The 14,239-nt window shown below is 46.4% G+C and overlaps 1 protein-coding gene across 6 annotated transcripts in view; it reads right to left on the bottom strand.

Annotated features, from left to right (window-relative positions):
- HP1BP3 (heterochromatin protein 1 binding protein 3) overlaps nucleotides 1-14,239 on the bottom strand; it is an 81,440-nt gene that overhangs the window by 65,356 nt on the left and 1,845 nt on the right. The window lies entirely within an intron of this gene.

Raw genomic sequence — 14,239 nt, 5'->3', positions numbered from 1 at the left:
AGAATATTAACAAACCAGTAATGTAGGTTAAGACAAGAAACAGGTCACCATTCAAAATGGTTACAAAGTAATTTTTGTTAATCTGATCAACTACCATCAAAACCTCAGATCCCTCCTAGACATACCAGAATGATTCAACAAAACAGATACTAAAAGTGAGATTTCTAAAAATTGCTTTGGAAATACATATAATTTTACACACACACAGCTACTATTCACTTAGGTTATCCATAAGAAATGATACATGGCTTAGCCCTGTGGCCCATGTAGTCCAGTATCCTCTCTCTCTCGCGCTCTCTCTCTGAGTGATCAGTACCAGATTGTTCAGTGAAAGGTACAAGAAGACACAGTGAAGTTGTGGAAAACTTTACATATAGAGAAGTTCCTGCCTAACTTCTGTCAGTTAGTTGTCTGCTTATGTCCTGAATGCAACATGAGGGTTTGTATCCTATGTGCGTGTGTGTTTTATATACATATAAAAATAAAAATGTATCTTAGTTGTGGATGTTCTCATCCACAAACCGAAAACTGTTTTTGAATCCGAAGTTCATAGGTTAATTATGCATTGTATAAAAGCATTTCTTTGTACATCTTAAACATCTTGCCTTTCAATGTCATTGACATCCCCTTGTTTTGTAAGTGTAAATAATAGTACCCAATTTACTTGTCTATTCCATTTATTTTATGTATTTATCATGCCCTCTTATTCCATTCCTCTCTAACCTAAGATGTTTGCAAGTCTTTTCACTGTCCTTAAGTGAAGTCTCTCCATATCTCTAGTCTCCCCTTACTAAAACATTTCCATCTCTGCTAGAAAAGAAAGGAGGGGGTAAAGGTATGTGGAGGACGCTCTTCTTACACAAACCCTAGTGAGCTCACAAAAACCAGGCTTAACAGTAATTTTCACTGGTGAAAAAGTAGCAGGCATTATTAGAGGACTTTAAGGACTGATCAGTCAGGTAAGAGACTTTCAGTTCCAAGCAGTGACCCCAAACTGATAGCCAATAAAGGCTGGCAAGATGACAGATAGAAGGGGCAAGGAAGGGAGGAAGTTCAGTTATTGTACATAGTTTTTTGGGCAAGACAATTCTGAAGGGGAAATCACTACCACTTTGCCATTAGTCTTATTTCTGGTCAGGCAATCTGTCTAGAGCCACCTTGTTTCCCCTCTACACCCAAAACCAGGCCTGCACAACATGCGGCCCAGGGGCCGCATGTGGCCAGCGTGGGCTCACTGTGCGGCCCACGGAGGACGAGTAGGTGGGCTCACTGTGTGGCCCGCGGGCAAGCAGCGAGTGAGGGAAGGGGGCTGAGGAGGTGAGCGGGCAGGCAGTGGCAGGGGGTGAGTAGGCGGGCGGGCAGTGGCGGGGCGGCAGGGGGGCGGGGCAGGTGAGCCGGCGGCTGAGGAGGGGAGCTGAGGAGGCAAGTGGTGAGTCGGTGGCTGACCTGTTCTACTAATCTGGTCTAGCTCCCATCCCCCCTCCAAGGCTTGCAGCTGTCTGGAGGTGCTTGCCTTCCATGTCTTCCTCATTCACACCTCATTCATTCAACAGGGCAATTGATTACAAAGTGGGGGGGGAGGGGGGAAGAGATCTTATTCTACTTCTAGCAAAAAGACAGTTTTCTTTTACCTTAATTATAGTACCTTAGGGGCCCGCTATAACATATTACCAAGGTTCAATACCGCTGTTTCGGTGTCGGTGGGGCGAGGGAGGGTTGGCCCTCAGCTGTTTTCTTTGGAGTAATATGGCCCTCGAGTTGTGCAGGCCTGCCCAAAACTGTTCAAACCCACAGCCAGGGCCATCCCTAACATCCATAAACAAAGTTCCATTGAGGATAGCTGCTGTGAATGAGGACCTTGTGGATTTTGCAGGGAGGCAGAGGAAGAGAAAAGAAAGGCATGAAAAAATAATAAAATAAGGTAAGGAGGGTAAAAGGATAATCAGTCTCAAACAGGGGTAACAGAATCCCTGCTATCAGTAAAAACACTGTTAGTGGATATGTGCAATTGCAACTGCCCTGGGTAGCAATTTGGACTCTTGTCTGAGGCAAACAACAACTGAATAGGGCAACATGGGTGAGTAAAGTATTCACCTTCCCTCAGCAGATTCTACAGCAGAAGTTAGCACACCCCTGAGAAGAGTTATCAATAATGCTGGCTTAGAGATATCTTGACACCATAAGGAAATACTTTAAAAAGCAGTTTTAAGCACACAGGGTAAGTTATACTGCAACCAAATGTGAAACAGGAAAAAAAAAATCTGTGGGGTGGGGCAGGGGGCATGGCATTCAGTCTTGTTCTGCCAAGGAAGGCGCATCTACTTCCTACGATCATGCAACATACAATACCAGTGACTAAAAGATATACTGGTTAGTGAAGACTTCTACATTCTATCTTCATAGTGGTTCTGGGACTCAAACCAATAAAGCTAGACACCAGTGTTTTATAACATCTGAAGGATTATCTCCTCAATGTTTCACTCTATATGCATCCGAAGAAGTGGGTTGTAGCCCACGAAAGCTTATGCTCTAATAAATTTGTTAGTCTCTAAGGTGCCACAAGTACGCCTGTTCTTTTATCTGAAGGATTAGAAGTCCTGCTTTAGAGGATATAAAAAATACCAATCTCTAAAAAGCAGTTCAAGAGGTATCCACTGTTTAAAAATATCAGAACCATAGGCGCTGACAACATGGGTCCAGGGCTGGAGCACCGTGGAAAACAATTAGTGGGTGCTTAGCACCCACCAGCAGCCAAGCTCTCCCCCTCACCCCCAGCACCTCTCACCCGCCGGTAGCCACGCTGATCAACTCATCCCCCTCCCTCCCACCACGATCAGCTGTTCTGTAGCATGCAGGAGGTGCTGGGAGGGAGAAAAAAGGTGGGGAAGAGGCGGGGTGAGGGTCGAGCACCACCCGAGTACAGAGGAAGTCGGCATCTATGATCAGAACTAAAGTATTAAAAAGCAAGATAATCAGAATGAATTGATTTCAAGCCATGGATACCACCTAATTTTACTAAAATCATTTTCCAATATTTGGTTATTGAATGTTAGCTATTGCTCAAGAGTTCCAAACAAGATGAGCTGCAAAGCAAAAGTGAAAATTTGAGTTAAGCCCAGAAATGTGCTACATGCTATCCACTAAGTAATTTGAAACCAGCACAGAAATAAGTTTTAAACTAGTCTTCTACAGACTATGGCCCCTCTGAAATCCTCTAGGTATTTCCTGGTTCACTGAAGATGTCACAAAATGCAACTCACAAATACAAGACATCTGACTGCAACCCAGGATATCTGCCACATCACAGAATGCTGCATCCTGTAATACCTTCAGTACCAAAAAAAAGTTTCATAAAGGGAACAGTTAAAATTCACTTCTTTGCTGAATAGGCCTTTCTAAATAGGTTCTGAGAGGCATAGTACTCATTACTGATCTTCACTCTGCTTCCATTTTTATTTTGCAACTCACCTTTAATTGGAGAACCTGGTGCACAGCCTGTGGCCTGATAAGGAAGCTGGTCCAGTAGAATAAAGCCATTCAAGTCAGCCTAAAAAAATTATGAGACTAAAATACCTTACTAAATAAAGAGGAGGAACACACGCTTATTGTCTGTGTTTTATCTTTGTGTGTTCTTTCAGGTCTTTATTTGGTAGTTTCTATATTAAAAAGAACAGGAGTACTTGTGGCACCTTAGAGACTAACAAATTTATTTGAGCATAAGCTCATGGGCCACGAAAGCTTATGCTCAAATAAATGTGTTAGTCTCTAAGGTGCCACAAGTACTCCTGTTCTTTTTGCGGATACAGACTAACACGGCTGCTACTCTGAAACCTGTCTATATTAAAACTAACTCAGAATTTCATTTCTATTTAATAGCTGGTTAAGCACCACTTCATCATGGGTTCACCACGGTCACCTCCATAAAGCAACTTTTATGCTAATTTTGTCCCGATTAAGCAGCAGACTTTGCCATTCACTATCCTTATACTGCACAGCTTTCCTGGGAGGTGTCCGAGTTAAGCAGACTTTCTAGTTAAATAGCTCCTGATTAAGAGGCAAAGACCATATCTGTAACTCCCTTGAGGTCCCCCTTCCCAGAAATCTCTTACGGACTATTCAAGCCCATGCACACATCATAAACAGTTCCTGTTTCAATTAAAAAAAGAATAATGGTCCAATATGAAGATCTAATAACTCACAACCTGCCAGACTAGAAAGAAATTCTTTGGCCTCATCAGTATAAATTCTTCCAGTCCCAGTACATTTTCCTAAGTACTAATCTCTAACCAGTAGTTAGGAGAGGGGGGAAAAAAAAAAAAAAGTTACACAACATCACAAGCTTTTTTCGGAGTAGAAGATGGATGTGCTGTATACATTATGGGGGGGGAAAAACAGTTACCTGCCTTTCGTAACTGTTGTTCTTTGAGATGCGTTGCCCATGTCCATTCCATTCTAGGTGTGCGCGCGCCCATGTGCATGGCCATAGGAGATTTTTGCCTTAGCAGTACCCGGAGGGCCGGCTGTGGCACTCTCTGAAGTGTTTGGCTGCCCCAGGCTGGGCTGGCAAGCGGGAAGACGAAGGGCAACGATGACCAAAACTAGAGTCCCTTCTCCTCATAGGTCCCTGACGAGGCTGCCAGGGTCTTAGCGATGGCAGAGGTCTGAAGGGCTTCCTGACTGACTGAAGAGTGTGCATACACAACGAACAAAGGGTAGCTCTGGTGTCCTTCAACCCATGCAGCCTGGCGTCCGTTTGATCCTAGAACAGACCAACTCCGTCAAAGGGGAAGTCCTAGATCGAGGCCTGCATCTCCTGGGAAAGGCCTGCAGTCTGGAGCCAGGAACTATGTTGCATGACCACTGTGGATGCGACCGCCATTGCCACCAAATATGCTGCGTCCCATGCCATTTACAGGGAGCATCTGCCCACTGCCATGCCCTCCTCCACCAGCGTGCCAAACTCTTGGGCCAACCCCTGAGGGAGGGATTCCTGGAACTTTTTGAGACCATCCCCGAGATTAAAATTGTACCAGCAGCCCAGCAAGGCTGGCGGTAGAATAAATCTTTCTCCCAAATAAATCAAGTTTTTTAGCGTCCTTATTTTTGGGAGTCGAGGAGGTAGGGACCTGCTTGTCCTTTTTGTTGGCTGCAGATACAACCAGTGAGCTGGGGGCTGGTGCATATAAAGGCCAGCACAAAGTATTTTTTCTCGGCCCATTTCAAGGTGGATTGGATGGAGGAGGGGGTCTGCCACAAAGCCTTGGCTATTGCGAGGACCCCCTCATGCACAGGCAGGGCGACCCAGCCGGGCGTAGAGGCCAAGAGGACGTTGAAGAGGGTGTCCTCCTACTCCGCCACCTCTTGCACCTCGAGCACCCGTTCTTGGCCACACCGGAGAAGGGCTTGATGCTACCGAAAATCATCTGGCGGGCTAGCTCTAGGTCCCGCAACCACCTCGTCTGGGGACAACGAGGAAGACTGGACCACTGGTGGGGGTGCTGGGGTCTTGACAGCCAAAGAAAGAGGCTTTGGGGTGGGCACAGGTTCCTCTGCCCCAACCTCAGAACAGAATTCCAGTACTGGGTCTGGTGCCGGTGGGGCCGCTGCCCCGTCACAGCCACCAAGAAGTGCTATGAAGGAGGCATCGTCACAACCGGTACACCCCACGCTCTCCAATATGATCACTGCGCTTGCCACTGGTCATGCTGCCATTGTGGTGTTGCCAACGAGGGAGCGGGCTCCGGTGCCCAGCCAGGTCAATGAGACTGTGGCGACGGGCTGAACTGGACCTCCGTACTGGAGAAGCCACCTTCCGGCGACCAGGGAGGAGCCGTCAACGCCTGAGTTTGTTTGCTGGTTGTGGCTACCGGTGACCGTTGCCCAGGCGTAACTGAACTGTAACTGCAGCGTGGTGAGTGGGACCGGTACTGGGATGGGGAATGTTCCCATCATGCTGGTGATCGGGACTGACGCCTAGAGGATGACCGTTGATTTGGCACGCAGTGCCGGGAATAGTAAGGGGAGGGTCAGCCCCATGGGAATCTGGAAGCTCACCTGGGCGACTGACGACGCGATTGGGATCTGCCCCACGATTCCTGATGTAGCAGAGAAGATAGACGCCTTCTGTCTGGTGACTGATGTTGGTCCCCTCTTGCCCTCTTAGGGAGTCTTAGCCGGGTCCTGCAGCACCAGGGTCATTGTTGGAGCAGGTGGAGACTTGTGCTCTCTCTGTACCGCGGGAGCCTGGGCTGACAAAGATGCAGGCAGGCGTGCAGGTCCCATGCCACCCCCAAGAGTCGGTGGCAAACCTTTCAGGGGGCTGGGTGCCCCAGACAGGGAAGCACAATCACGCGGCTCCGGAGCAGTCTGGTGGGCAGGCCTGGGTCCCTTGATAGATGACCCCGGGCCTTCTTGCTCGGTGCCAGGGAGCGCTTCCTGGACTACTTCTTCGACACCAGCGATGGCGAACGGGGCCAGGAGGAGTCGGGTGCTGGTGGTGCACTTTGCACGGAGGCCAAAGCACTTGGTGCGACCTGCCCAGACGGCTCGGAAGCCGGGCATAGGGTGGACTCCATCAGGAGAGCCCTTAGGTGGATGTCCCGTTCCTTCTGGGCACAGGGACAAAAGTTTTTGCAGATCCGGCACCGCTCCTGAACGGGTGATTCCCCCAAGCACTTGGGGCAGCTGCTGTGGGGGTCACTCACAGGCATAGGCCTGCTGCAGTCTGAGCAGGGCTTGAACCCGGGAGACCAGGGCATGCCCCTCCTGCAGCAAAGTCCCACTGGGACACTAACTACTTACCAACTACTTAAGACCAACAAAGTGAACTATATTCACAATGGCCTTAAGGCCCAAAGTTCAAAATGGTAGACAACCGCTAGCTCTTGCCAAGCAAGAGAGGTGCTCCGACGGACCACCATGGGCAGTAAGAAGGAACTGAGGGGGCGTAGGGCCAGTGGCACCTGATATACCATGGCGTGAGCTCAGCACTCCAGAGGGCACCACAGCTGGCCCTACGGGTACCGCTAAGGCAAAAATCTCCAAAGGCCACACACGTGAGTGCGCGCACACCTAAAATGGAATCGACATGAGCAAGCACTCGAAGAAAGATACAAAATACTACAGAGGGAGCTTCATTATAAATCTGAGTGATACAGCACTGAAATGAAAATGTAACCAAATGTAACCAAAATTTGGACATCTGACTCCCAATAGCATTAACAGCAGTAACTAAAAACAGGACATACAGGTTAAATGCTACATTTGTGATTACACATAGGCTATATCCTCACTGCAAAAAACCTGTTTGTGTACACTGAGATCGCTAACTCAAGGAAGCTCTCTCGATGTAAATTCACAGTGGAGACAAGGCACTGATAATCTCAACTAGCTTTATGCCTTGTCTCTAATAGGCTTTTACATCTTAAGAACATAGGACTAGAAAGGACCTCCCTGGATCACCGAGTACGAGAGAGTTCTCTCACTGTTAACTCCCCCACTCCCTAACCCCCCCGCCAAAAAAATGCCATAAACTCCAGTTTCTCTCTTTCTGTCCACCCTCTAATCTTCTGAATTCTATAGAAGCAGCTCAGCAACAGATCACTAGAGCGCTGCATGGATACAAAATTTGTATCCGCATCCAATCCGCAAACATGGTCCACGGATATCTGCATCCGCGGGTGCAGATATCCGTGAATATAAAGCGGATATCCACAGATTTGCAGGACTCTACAGATCACTTCTATAGGACGAGAAGATAACTCATTAGAACCTAATTGGTGTTATCCATTATTTCTAATTTGATGACCAGAGCCAGGTACCGCCGCATTAAGCCTTTTTGGCCCTCTCCATGCTAGGGAATGCCAGAGATTAAAATAATTTCTAAACAGGGTTATAGTACATTATGTACAATTCCGTTACATAGAATCATAGAATATTATGGTTGGAAGAAACCTCAGGAGGTCATCTAGTCCAACCCCCTGCTCAAAGCAGGACCAACACCAACTAAATCATCCCAGCCAGGGCTTTGTCAAGCTGGGCCTTAAAAACCTAAGGATAGAGATTCCACCACGTCCCTAGGGAACCCATTCCAGTGCTTCACCACCCTCCTAGTGAAATAGTGTTTCCCAATATCCAACCTAGACCTCCCTCACTGCAACTTGAGACCATGGCTTCTTGTTCTGTCACTGAGAACAGCCTAGCTCCAACCTCTTTGGAATCCCCCCTTCAGGTAGTTGAAGGCTGCTATCAAATCCCCCCTCATTTGTCTCTTCTGCAGACTAAATAATCCCAGTTCCCTCAGCCTCTCCTCGTAAGTCATGTGCCCCAGCCCCCTAATAATTTTCGTTGCCCTCCGCTGGACTCTTTCCAATTTGTCCACGTCCCTTCTGTAGTGGGGGGACCAAAACCGGACGCAATACTCCAGATGTGGCCTCACCAGTTCCGAATAGAGGGGAATAATCACTTCCTTCGATTTGCTGGCAATGCTCCTACTAATACAGCCCAATATGCCATTGGCCTTCTTGGCAACAAGGGCACACTGCTGACTCATATACAGCTTCTTGTCCACTGTGATCCCCAGGTCCTTTTCTGCAGAACTGCTGCTTAGCCAGTCGGTCCCAGCCTGTAGCGGGGCATGGGATTCTTTCTTCCTAAGTGCAGGACTCTGCACTTGTCCTTGTTTAACCTCATCAGATTTCTTTTGGCCCAATCCTCCAATTTGTCTAGGTCACTCTGGACCCTATCCCTTCCCTCCAGCGTCTCTACCTCTCCCCCCAGCTTAGTGTCATCTGCGAACTTGCTGAAGGTGCAATTCATCCCATCATCCAGATCATTAATAAAGATGTTGAACAAAACCAGCCCCAGGACCGACCCTTGGGGCACTCCGCTTGATACCGGCTGGCAACTAGACATGGAGCCATTGATCACTACCTGTTGAGCTCGATGATCTAGCCAGCTTTCTATCCACTTTATAGTCCATTCATCCAGCCCATACTTCTTTAACTTGCTGGCAAGAATACTGTGGGAGACTGTATCAAAAGCTTTGCTAAAGTCAAGATATATCACATCCACTGCTTTCCCCAAATCCACAGAGCCAGTTATATCATAGAAGGCAATTAGGTTGGTCAGGTATGACCTGTCCTTGGTGAATCCACATGGACTGTTCCTGATCACCTTCCTCTCCTCCAAGTGCTTCAAAATGGATTCCTTGAGTACCTGCTCCATGATTTTGCCAGGGACTGAATGGTAGTTCCCCGGGTTCTCTTTCTTCCCTTTTTTAAAGATGGGCACTACATAAGCATTTTTCCAGTCATCCAGGACCAGCCCCCATCGCCATGAGTTTTCAAAGATAATGGCCAATGGCTCTGCAATCACATCTGCCAACTCCTTTAGCACCCTCGGATGCAGCGCATCCGGCCCCATGGACTTGTGCTCGTCCAGTTTTTCTAAATAATCCTGAACCACTTCTTTCTCCACAGAGGGCTGGTCACCTCCTCCCCATACTGTGCTGTCCAGTGCAGTAGTCTGGGAGCTGACCTTGTTCATGAAGGCAGCGGCAAAAAAGCATTGAGTACATTAGCTTTTTCCACATCCTCTGTCACTAGGTTGCCTCCCCCATTCAGTAAGGGGCCCACACTTTCCCTGACCACCTTCTTGTTGCTAACATATCTGTAGAAACCCTTCTTGTTACCCTTCACATCTCTTGCTAGCTGCAACTCCAATTGTGGCTGGCCTTCCTGATTACACCCTTGCATGCTCTAGCAATATTTATACTTCTCCCTAGTCATCTGTCCAAATTTCCACTTCTTGTAAGCTTCCTTTTTGAGTTTAAGATTTCACTGTTAAATCAAGCTGGTTGCCTGCCATATTTACTATTCTTTCTGCACTTTGGGATGGCTTGTTCCTGCCCTCAATAAGGCTTCTTTAAAATACAGCCAGCTCTCTGGAACTCCTTTCCCCCTCATATTAGCCTCCCAGGGGATCCTGCCCATCAGTTCCCTAAGGGAGTCTAAGTCCAGGGTCTGTATTTTGCTACTCTCCTTTCTTCCTTTGGTCAGGATCCTGAACTCAACCAGCTCCTGGTCTCTGCTGCCTAGGTTGCCACCCACTTTTACTTCCCCTACCATTCTTCCCTGTTTGTAAGCAGCAGGTCAAGAGGAGCACGGCCCCTAGTCGGTTCCTCCAGCACTTGTACCAGGAAGTTACAGGTAATATTATAACCACGTTGAGGAACTGTTCTAGAACTCTAAAGGATTAGCATAGAGCAGAAGTTTCTGCTTGCATGGCTGTTTAAAAACAACAGCATTGTTATTTTTTGTTCTCTGCATTGGAGCACAAAACCATGATACCTATGACCCATATGAGGAAACTGTTTTCAAACAGTTTTAGCTATGGTTCCCGGCCTAGAATCCTAATCTCTGCTATGGCAGAAGACTTTTGGAGGGCACAATATCCTGAGTTCAAAAGTCAGTGTATCAACTTGAAGTTTATTGTATGTTTGGGTCGGAAGCTTAAAGCTACTATAACAGAAAATTCGTTATGGAAACACTTGGAGAAGTTATGGGCAAAATATGGATACTGGAATTCAGATGTAACTCAAAATTTGATATACCGCTAACCTTACACTTGAAGGGAGATTTATATCACTAATACTATGTATCAGGGAGAGAGGTTTACAAGTGAGAAATATGACTGTTTAAATTCATGCTAACTGCATAACATTTTTAGAGGTTTTTTAAAGATTAAAAAATTGTGTGTGTTCTGGACATAATCCACTAACAGCTCATATTTGTTTTTTTATGTAAAGAAACTCTTTTTTACTTATATTCTCTCTCTCTCTCTCAAAAGGTTATAAGAGGACATCTTAGGTCACTTGTAAACAGACAATAAAAGACATCAGCAACAGACATCATAGTTTTAATCAAAAAGGAAAATGTGAAAAAAATGATACCCTAAAGACTGAAGCAGCTCCCACCTTTGTCTAAATTATGAAAAAAAAACCTAACTGTGCATTTTCCTGAGTTGCACTCAGTGGTTATATACTTAGGAGTAACTGTTAAGAATAATTACGAGAAATTGTAAAAGCCAGAGAATACATTTACAGCGTACTCTCACTGGGTTCTCTCCATGGAAAGACAGAATGTGGGGTGGGAAAAGAGTTTTATGTCCTATGCATCCTTGATTTACTGAGACCTTCCACTTTATTCACCAATACCCTTGGATCATATCTTGTAACCGCCATCCATCTGGTGGAAGAGAACTGGATGGATCTCCCTTTACAGTTCATTAGTGAGTGGAGATAAGTTAAACAGATCAAAATAGGTGTTGTAATGGCAATACCCAACCCCAATGGCCCCTGCATGCACAACATTCAGGACAACTTCAGGAGCAAGAGATTGTTAAACCCTAGATCAGTGGTCTCCAAACTTTTTTGATCATGCATCCCATCAGTAAAAAAATTTTGAGCACGCACCCTCTGCGCGCCGCAGGGCCGGCTCTACCATTTTTGCCGCCCCAAGCAAAAACAACAAAAACAAAAAAAGCCACTCGGACTCCCACCCGAACTGCCGAAGCAAAACAAACAAACAAACAAAAACGCCCGAACTGCCAAAGCAGCACTGCTCCATCAGCGCTCCTCTGGTGGCGCATGCCGAAGGATCCTCTTGCGCGCACCCCACTTTGGAGACCACTGCCCTAGATGTTCGTGAATAACAGCGTCATTATGGTACTATCCAATTGTTAATGAATAGGGCCTTATCAAATTCACGGTCCATTTTGGTCAATTTCATGGTTATAGGATTTTAAAAATCGTAAATTTCATGATTTCAGCTTTTTAAATCTGAAATTTCATGTGTTGTAATTGTAGTGATCCTGACTCAAAAAGGAGTTTGGGGGGGGGTCACAAGGTTATTGTAGGGGGGATTGCCGTACTGCTACCCTTAGTTCTTAGTTGCTGCTGGCGGCACTGCCTTCAGAGCTGGGCAGCTGGGGAAGTAAGGATGGCATGGTACAGTAACTCCTCACTTAAAGTCGGCCTGGTTAATGTTGTTATGTTGCTGATCAATTAGGGAACATGCTCATTTAAAGTTGCACAATACTCCCTTATACCGTTGTTTGGCAGCCGCCTGCTTTGTCCACTGCTTGCAGGAAGAGCAACCCGTTGCAGCTAGCTGGTGGGGGCTTGGAACCAGGGTGGACCGGCAGCCCCCCCCAGCAGCTCCCTTCTCCCCTAAATTCCCTGTGCAGCAGCTGCCCAGCAGGCTACCAATTGCCGGCGGTTCAGCTGTCCCCTGCCCTCTGCCTTGGAACTGCTCCCCGGAGCCTCCTGCTTGCTGTGCGGGGAGGGAGAGTGAGAAACTAATGTCAGGGTGTCCCCCTCCCCCCTACTCCTGCCCGCTTACCCCTTCTCCATATAAAGCAGGGAGAAGACACAGCTGCAGCTGCTGTCTCCACTTCCTGATATTTTTAAAGGCAATGTACTTAGAATGTGGTGTCAGCGTACTTAAAGGGGCAATGCACATCTCTCTCTCTCTCTCTCCCCCATACACAGGGTGTGTGTCTCTGTCTGCCATGCTGTCTCCCTCCCTCCATTCGTGCTGCCTTGTAGAGTATGAGGCTACATTAACAACGTGTTAACCCTTGAGGGCTCAGCCAAATGCTAGTTCATCATTTAGCAGTAAGGCATTCCCTGGGAAACATCCCACCCTCTAACTTCACCACCTCACCCAAGCTTCACAATCATCATTGCTATGTACAGTATTAAATTGTTTGTTTAAAACTTATAGTGTGTGTCTGTGTATTTTATATATATATTATATATATAAAAATAAAAAATAAAATATAGTTTTTTGTCTGGTGAAAAAAATTTCCCTGGAACCTAAACCCCCCATCCCCCCTATTTATATTAATTATTATGGGGAAATTGGATTCGCTTAAAGTCGCATTTTTCAGGAACTTAACTACAATGTTAAGCAAGGAGTTACTGTATGGTATTGCCACCCTTACTTCTGCGCTGCTGCCTGTAGAGCTGAGCCGGCAGTCAGCAGTCACCACTTCCCGGCCACCCAGCTCTAAAGGCAGCAGCGCAGAAGAAAGGGTGGCAGGGTATCGTATTGCCACCCTTACTTCTGTACTGCTGGTGGTGGGTCGTTGCCTTCAGAGCTGGGCATCTGGCCAACAGCCGCCATTCTCCGGCTGCCCAGCTCTGAAGGCAGTGCAGAATTAAGGGTGGCAGTACTGTGACCCCCACCCCCTCCCGCAACTCCCTTTTGGGTCAGGACCCGCAATTTGAGAAACACTGGTCTCCTTCATGAAATCTGCATAGTATATGATAAAAGCACACAAGACCAGATTTCATGGTCCATGATGCGTTTTTCATGGCTGTGAATTTGGTAGGGCCCTATTTATAAGACATCAATATTTAAGTATCTTTTTCCATACAGATTGTGAATGGCTAGCCAACTACAAAAGCAGTTTCTCCTTCCTAGGTGTTCACACCTCAACTGCTAGATCCTCCCTGATCTCTAAACTGATTCTTGCCTGCATATTTATACCTGCCTCTGGAAATTTCCACCACATGCGTCTGACGAAGTGGGTATTCGCCCACAAAAGCTTATGCTCCAATACTTCTGTTAGTCTATAAGGTGCCACAGGACTCCTTGTTGCTTTTTCCATACAGTAAAGATATGCTTGCCAAAGGATTTTTTTTATTAGAAGAGAGGGAAAACAATGATGAAAACATTGTGTATTTTTAACAAAAATAACTGAAACACTACATGCCTAGAGAGTCACAAATTGGGTGTGTTTAAGAAGCCTGCTATGAGCGACAACTCACATGCTAGAATGAAGTTTAGCAGCTATGTCAGATGCCTGAATACACAAACTTGCATGTGAAATGCTGATATAGGTGAGCTGAGAGTCACAGAGCAGAGATAAAAGTGATGCTTGTGGTTGGGTGTTATCAAAACATCTCCTCCCTGATGATAAGCAGGTCTCTATTGACAACAAATCTATAAATCATGAGCAGTTATCACATAGAAAATTTGTTCTGAGCAGGGTCAACTGTGACAGAGTTTGTGTTCCCAAGCTGCAGATGTGGAGAAGGACAAGAACAGTCAATAGATTCCCAGCTGATGTAAACTGTCATTGCTCTGTTGATTTAAATGGAGCTATGCCAATTTGCACCAGCTAAGAATGTGTTCACAGTTCTGTTCTCTTTTCTACAAGAACATACACAAGG

Source organism: Terrapene carolina, unplaced genomic scaffold (genome assembly GCF_002925995.2).
Source record: "Terrapene carolina triunguis isolate 2854851 unplaced genomic scaffold, T_m_triunguis-2.0 Scaffold714, whole genome shotgun sequence".
Classification (NCBI taxonomy): Eukaryota; Metazoa; Chordata; order Testudines; family Emydidae; genus Terrapene; species Terrapene triunguis.
Note: the sequence above shows the minus strand (reverse complement) of the source record. Positions and strands in the feature narration are given on the sequence as shown.